Below are 8,469 nucleotides of genomic sequence, written 5' to 3'. Positions count from 1 at the left end.
TTTGCATTTAGGAATCTTGACTAAGACCAGATATTATTACGATCTTTCAGGGATTTACTGTTTTTCGTAATGATAGAGGGCTGACTGGAAACGAGTGTGATTGTGTCACTTCGGAGGAGATACAACTATTATATGCAGAACCAAATGGGATCCATCAGCGTATTGTCTTGAATTTTCATAGTTCCAGGATTGGAAATAACGGCAGTAGTCAAAGTGAATGAATATAAACTGTCAAAAAAAAGTGCTAATAATTTCTTTATATAGATCTCCAGATGTGAAAATGAATCCTGAGGAATGGAAAACATTCTTCTTTTGTATATCTAGACTAAATGTTGAGTTTTTCTGTATTATAATTTATGGAGATTTTAATGAGCAACATTTGCTCTTGGGGATTTACTAAAGCAAATGGCTGTGAGAAAAATTTGATTTATGCCATCATGGATTTACCCTTACAAATATTGAATGATGGCTCTGGTACTAGAGTATCTTGTAATAGGGAATATGTTAGTGTTCCGGACTTATCTTTTGTTTCCCAAAATTTGAAACGAGTTTCGCATCGATCGGTGTTATCGGAACCCTGAGGTAGTGATCATCCGATCTCGATTCAAGTTATTTCGATTAATCAAAATAGTTTTTGGATTCTTTCTAACAGATCTAAATTAATTACAAAATATTGAGATAATAAGGCATTTCAGAAAAGAATGAATGTTCTAAACTAAAAATTTATTAGATAAAAATATGTCAAGTTGTGAATTGTATAAATTTGTAGGACGCTATATTAAACTCTTTTTTTTATCGGGGGGAAGATGTATTGATAATTATTCTAATACTGTTAAATACGATCAGGATAAGAGTCATAAAATTATTATTGGACCTGAATTTGAAAGTTATCGGAAAATGAAAAATAAGCTTTGATGGAATGAAACGTGCGAAGAAGCTGTTAAGGCAAGACAATTGGCTTTTAATAATTTTAAAGTTTCTCCTTCTAGAAAAAGTTTATATCTGTACCGACAATCTTCTCTTAAAGTTAGAAAAATTATTGCCAAAAGCAAAAAAGAAAATTTCAAGAAATTTGTTAATATAATGGATCATAACTTCCAATCGAAGGAATTTTGGGAAATGATTAATATAATTAAGAACTGTATATTTAATAATCCGATTACTCTTAGTGATCAATCAATTGAAGATAAAGTATTCCCTATGATAGATAATTTAGCTCCGCTCTGGTATATAAATACAATAGATTTGATTCTTTAATAAATTTTCAATTTTCTGGGAGATTATTTGTGAATTTCAATATTAATGAAATATATTTATTAATTTCATTACTGAAAGATAGTCTGCTGGTCCTGATTTAATTAATAACTTAATCATTTCATATTTGCACATATAGTGGAAATTTCATTATTTTCTTTTAATCAAATGTTGGATGACAATAGTATTTTTCTGAAGTCTTGGAGGAAATATGATACGATTTTGATTCCAAAAAATAATAATAGATGTTTAAGGCCGATATTACTTTCATCCTATTTAGATGAAAGTGGCTAAAATCTTGGAAAAATTGGTTTTGAGGTGCTTGGAAAGATTTGTTGAATTAGAGAATATTTTATCGGATAATCAATTTGATTTTCAAGGGGCGATCTTGTGACATTGTTTGGCTCACATTAATTTAGAAGCATATAAAACATTTACTCAGAGTCAACTTGGATGCTTTATTCCTTGATATCAAGGGAATATATAATAATGTCAATTTGGATATACTTTATAATGATTTAAATATGTTGAACATTCCCCGTTATCATATAAATATTTTTTCTCTATATAGATTGGTTTTAATTAAAATTTTATAATAATGTTTTGTTTGATGTTAGAACCATTCGTTAGAAGGGATTGCCTCAAAGGTCGGCATTAAGTTCATTGTTGCTTTTTATATTAGGAAGATTGTCTTTCAAATCCTTCACAATTGCGCTATGATTCAGTTCGCAGACGATATAGTTGTGCTATCAAGGGGAAGGAATCCGAATTTAGTAAATGAACAATTTAAGATAACTTTTCATTCTTTATTTGAATTATTTGAATTTATTGGAGTCCATCAATCTCTCACTTGAAATCAATAAGACTCAGTATATTATTTTCCATAAAACTAGAAAATTTCCCGAATCAATTGATTTACATGACTCGGTTATACCTTTCAGTAGATCGATTAAATATCTGAATTTTGATATGGATGTTGGTCTGAGATGGATTATAATTGCTTTTTTGATAAATAAATCTACAATTTATGAATATTTTAAAGTGGATATCGGGATCCACGTGGTGAATTAGTGCTCGAATGTCATTGAAATTTATTAATGCTACATTATTGACACAATTTGAGTAAGGAGCTTTCTGATAATGCGGCTATATTAACATAATTAACAATTTGTTATGCACAGCGTACAAGAAGGCCTTGGAGTTACCTAGGACATATTATCTGTCTGTAGCTAATGTATATAGAATGTGTTCTGGTCAAAGATCATTTAACAATACAATAAATAAACTATCTGAAAGGTTTTTGCTTAAATATATCCAACTTAAACATAAAATTCTAAATAAATTAAATTATTTCTCTCAATTGGTGGTAAACGGAGAGTACCTATTAGATATATCCTCCATTTATCCTTTTGAAGTGAAATTAAGCACTTTAAAGAATAATTATATGTTTGGGATATTCATCCTACTTTTGTTTAGTCTGTGAATTTGGATCAATTTGAGATTCAAGTGAACACGGACACTGATGTGTTGGCCAAAGATTGTGGTAATCCAAATAGGGCCTTCAATAGTCTGATGGCTTTTAGAGCACCTTCTACCCGAGAGGTTAGGATTTTCACTGATAGTTCCAGGACTTCCGTGAATAATGGCAACAATCTTATGGGCTATTTGGATACCAAATGATAACATAAGATAACATAAGTTATGTATAAATTGAATTTATCTAGCTCTTTTAAAGCTGAGGCCTAGTGCGAATTCCAAGGTTATTAATATTATCCTGGTAAATAACATTAAGTTCGCGAATATTTGTTCAGACTCTTTAAGTTTAAGTTGTCTGATTTCTTCCGGATACCTGAAGAGATATAAATTGAACCCTCTGATTCAGGATATTATTTATAAAATATATTGTATTTGGAGTGACTATCAGGATTAATTAATATTAGATTCTCATGGTGCCCGATCCATGTATTGTAGATAATGAAAAGATTGATGAGATTGCCAAATTGGCAACTACATATGGTATGTTGCTTAAAAATAAGGTGGATTATAAGCATTGTTTAGCTGTCCGTTTTCAAACATATAAAAATTTGGATAACAAATTTTTTAAACTTACTTAATCCAAACACAAGTAGATATTTTATGGAACTAAATAGATAAAAAGGTTTAATAGATAATAGGAACTGAGATAGATTTAATTTCGTTTCACAAATTAAAAATCTATAGAAATGATCTTGGTAAGGTAATTAGATTGATAACAGGATATTCTTTTACAAATGCTTTTTTATATAAAATAAGGAAAATCCAGAATGTCAGTGCTTTGAATTTCAGGACTTAAACCATATTTTTTTGGGCTTATCCTCGAGTCAGTCCTGAATTTAGAAATGATTTGATTCAGTCACTTATTGAAATTGGAATTTTCTCTCCTTTATCGGTATGTTGTTTCTTTGTCAAATATTAGAGCTATCATTTTTTTATTATTTTCATGAATAAATGTAACTTTAATATTTAAATTTTAATTGTATTAGCTTTTTATACACGTATTGCATCTATGATAACGCTCAGTTGCAGTTGATCTGCACATTGAATGAGGCAACACCTGGAATTTCTGTCTTTGTAATCACAAAGATCCATTTGAAAACCTCTGGAGTTATGTTGGCAAACCTTATATTGAATAGTAATTTTTAAACAGAGTCTCTGTCCCCGAAGAGATCCTTACTGGATCATCAGATCCGTTCTGTGCATGGTATTATGACCCAATCATAGGGTCGGAAATCCATACAGAGGAACTAAAGAAGAAGACAAAAAAAGAAGAAGGGGACGCAAAAATCCTGTCCTCGCTGTCAGGATGAATGACAGGAGCTCAGTTCTTATCGCTGCATGAAGGGACACGATCGCCGAAGGAACTATCGACCACCTCAAGCTACCGCTGCCAACTAATAGGAAAATAGAAGGCATAAATAAAAAGAAATCTCATTTAGATTTATGAACTTAATAGTATCCAACTTTCTCCTTTCGTCTCCCCGTTTCTGCCTATTAGAAAAGTAAATAGGCCGTTGTTGGGAAGGAGAGAGGGAAGAGGGACGCCGTGCAGGAGCCATTGTCCTTGTGTTATCGTTCTTGATAAGTAGTATGGCGAGAGTTAAGTGGAGGGCTAGCGGCGGTAATGACATGGTCAAGCAAAAATTTGAAGCTACAGACATTATGCTTTTTATCAGAGGATGAGAAAAATCTGGTCGATCTCGAGGGCAAACTGTTTAAGGAAACTTTTTGTGTATTTTGTAGTTGTTTCCCTTTTTTTCTCATTCGTTCCTCGGGGGATCAGATTTAAATATAATTTGAGTAAAGGGGGGGGGGGAGAAGCCGGACAGAACTGTTCTGTCCCCTGTCCTCCCTCTTTGCCGCGAGGAAGTCGGAAACTGCTCCCTGTGTATCAGTGTTTGGACGCGGCCACCGAGAAGAAGGAGACGAAGTTTGTTAAGAGGAGAAACTTCGACCCGTCTTTCCGTTTCAGAATAAATTGTTGGGGAAAAATGGCTTGTGAGACCTCTTCGGTCCTTTCAGGGAAGGGAGAGTTGTGATGTGTGTTTTTCATGTTCATCACTTTGTCGCGGATAAGCTGAGTGGATCTTGGATCCTCCCGGCTCGTGAGGACAAGCAACAAGGGTGCGAGCACTACCATTCAGGCACCATCTTAAATTTATTTTTATTTATTTTCTTATTTATTTTCTTTCTATTTTTTTTATTTTTGTTTGCATTATTTTTCTGCGAAAATCATTGCCAAGATCGGTAGCTGTGCGTTGATTGTGTCGAAGCTGTCTCATCCGGTTACCAGCAAAGAAAAGATCAGAACCGCCGAAGAGGACCGTTGCCAAAAAGGCTCCGGATTACGCCCTAATGGTGGAAGCGCGTAAGTATTGTTCTTTCTAACTTGCTGCCTGCACTTGTTGTTATTTGCGCCCTTTTAGTGCCGCTCTTGTTGTATTTTTACAGAGAAAACGAAGGATGCCTAGATGTCAGGATGAAGTAGTTTCTTAAGAGGACAACCAGCTAGAACATCCGCCGAAAAGACCGAAAAGAAGATGGCAGATTCGGACTCGAACCAAAAGAATCGCCGGAAGAGCTCCGTGCGAGAAAGAGAGAAGACCCGGACGAAATTCGGATTCCGCGCTAAATCGCGGGAAGCTACATCACTGTCACGGACCCACGCGGGGTAGCGCGGTACCGCTACCGGCCAATCAGACGACGAGAGATCTTGCTCCCAATAAGCAACGCGGCCTATGCATCCCCTGCCGAGGTCAAAATCACTTGCATTGTGGCACGAGCCATGGGTAGTTATTAAAGGGCACAGGATTCATGATAGAGAGAATCGAACGGAAGGACGTAAAGAAGTCGCCGGTGAGATAAGCATAGGAATTCTGTAAAGTTGCCAATCCCCGACATCGTGATCTCGAGCGAATAGCACATGCCGAAATTGAACTGAAAGACTGCGGCTCATACAGGGGGCTACCGCGAGTAATTAATCTTTCAGTTGTCGCTCACCATTTGCTCGAGTCACATAGATTTTTATATTTAGTTTGCACCCACTCGCCACAGCGGTGTCGCTGCGTCTCTTAGAATAAGTGTATGTTAACTCGCCATCTTGGATTGTATTATGCGTTTGAGTCACATTTCCTATAGAGTAGAGAAAATCATTGTACGGAAAGCCGCGATTGTTGCTGTAAACTTTAATCGACTGATGAATTTGTGATAACGCTCGCGATAATTTTCGTTCTTTGTATTGTTTTGTGCTATGCGACTCGATAACTTCCGTTTATAATGAACTCATATTCGAGACGAGTTATTGTAACTGGGGAATTGCGGGATATTAATATCAAATGTTTGTTTTTTTTTTATTATTAAAAGAAAGTAGTTCTTACGGATTTTTGCGCCTTCCGATACACTCCCGCTCCGAATCATTCACCCCCACTACTTCCATGCAGGACTGAACAAGTTGTCATCCGTCGCATTAAAGAAACATTGAGAATAATTAGTCGAGATTTAGCAGAATAACAAAGAAGACGGCATGTCTGGCGCCCAACTTAAGTTAAGATTAATTCATGGTAATTCAATAAGCTACGACTTCAAATATCAGAGAAAAATCATTGTCAAATTGCGATCCGAGAAGCGATGAAGTTGTGCCGTCGGTCGAGATTGTCATCGAGATTCAATACAAAGGAGCGCACTGTCGACACTGAATGTGTTAAGATAACCAATTATATTATGATGGATGAGTGCTCTAGGAGAAAAAAAGACGATTAATTTCAAAATAAATAACAAGTTTAATCTGAAATCATTGTCACTGATTTTGCATAGTCAAATTGAAATCAGAGTTGTAACTCAAACTTTTCCACAAAGTACATTTGAGTTAACAAATACAGTTCAATTCCTAATATCCACTGTTCTAATTTTTAAATTTTATATCTACAAATTTTTAGGTTATAATTTTTAGATTATGTATGTAGCAATAGTTATTCAAATGACAATTCACTGTACAATTTTCAAGTCTTATAATTTAATAAATATTTAATGAAAAATAATTTAGTTATGGAAAGCTTTCGAGATGTGCTATAAAAATATATAATGAGAAATAAGGGATTCCACTTAAAAAATTGAAGCACACAAGATTGATCCACAAGAATTTCCATAAATCTTCATTAAGATTCCGGTTTCCATTTCTTGTCATTTTCATTTCCGAAATCAGCATCCACAAAACAATGTATCAGTATCTCCTTTCCTATAACATAACTCAACATTTATAAATATTAAAGACCAGCAAGCATCTGTCTGCTCATGTTGATATCAACTGAAATGGTTTATTCCCCTGTTTAATTTTCCGACTCTATTATTGGATCACACAATCGTGCATATCAATTTTAGCTTTAGAGCCTCTTCGGGGGCAGAGACTCGCTTATATTTTGGCATTTTATAATTTGCATTTTTACTCTTTAGAGTTTGTTCACACTCGAGGAGATTTACAGTTTAACGCCGAATCCGAACGGCGAATGCCGAAAAATCGCATATGCGAGGCACAGGTGGGATCGAACTCGGATCCACAGATCGCGAATCAATTGCACTGAGCGGCAAACTATTCAACTCCCCGACTGAAATAATTTGCGGCGTAGCTTATGTCAAGTTGTGTCAGTATAACAAATATGAGACAATCTACTAAATTTTCTGTAGGGTTTTGAATCGTTTAGAGTTATCTGCTCTCTGCTGTCCAAGTTGCTAGATATATTCGTAAGTATATTAATTGGTTTGCATTCTTCCATGTTGAAATGTTTCAATAGTTCTTCAGATATGCACATTGACTTAAGAACATTTCTCCTTTTCTTCGTCTTATGCTTATGCCAAGAAATGAGATAATTTACCTAATCTCTCATATGAAATTTTATTTAATGTTTTCTTGATTTGTTCAATCTTCTTCCTTGTTTCCCGCTGTGATTATGTCTTCAACAAAAAGTAAGTATATTCTATTTCCGACAACCTCAGTATGTACAGGCATCTATCTACTTCAGACCTAAATCTCAAACTTACTAAATCTCAAACTTACTGAAAAGATATTAATAATCTTTATTCCATGCTTTAGGAGCTTGTTTGAGCTCGTAGAATGCTTTCTTGAACTTGCAGATTTGACCTGTTTTACTTTGAAAACAGAAATCTTCATATACATTTTCTCCTGGAGTTCTTCAAAGAATACATTTTTCACATCCATTTTATAAGCAACGAGGTCCTTTTTTGCTGTTACAGTTAGTAAGAGTCTTAATGTGATTAATCGTGCAATAGGAATATAAGTTTCATAATCAAAACCCTTCTTTTATGAAGCGTTTGATTATCAATCGAGTTTTATATCTCTCTATATTGTCGATATCTCTTTTGATTTTTAAAAATCCATTTGTTGTCTCATTTTTTTTCTGGAAGAAGAGATGTCAAATTTCAGATGTCCTGTTAAGACACATTTCTTCTAGAGATGTGAATTAGTTCAAATTCGAATCGAATCGAAATCATAATGGATTCGATTTGATTCGTTTTCGGATCTGAAAGATTCTAAACCGATAAATTCGAAATTTCGAATAATTAATGGTTCGATTTTGAATCACTCGCCTCTTGCTCTCTCTCTCTTTCTCTCTCTCTCTCTCTCTCTCTCTCTCTCTCTCTCTCTCTCTCTCTCTCTCTCTCTCT

This window comes from Atta cephalotes, assembly GCF_000143395.1.
Source record: "Atta cephalotes unplaced genomic scaffold scaffold00029, whole genome shotgun sequence".
Lineage (NCBI taxonomy): Eukaryota > Metazoa > Arthropoda > Insecta > Hymenoptera > Formicidae > Atta > Atta cephalotes.
This window is presented reverse-complemented; position numbering follows the sequence as displayed.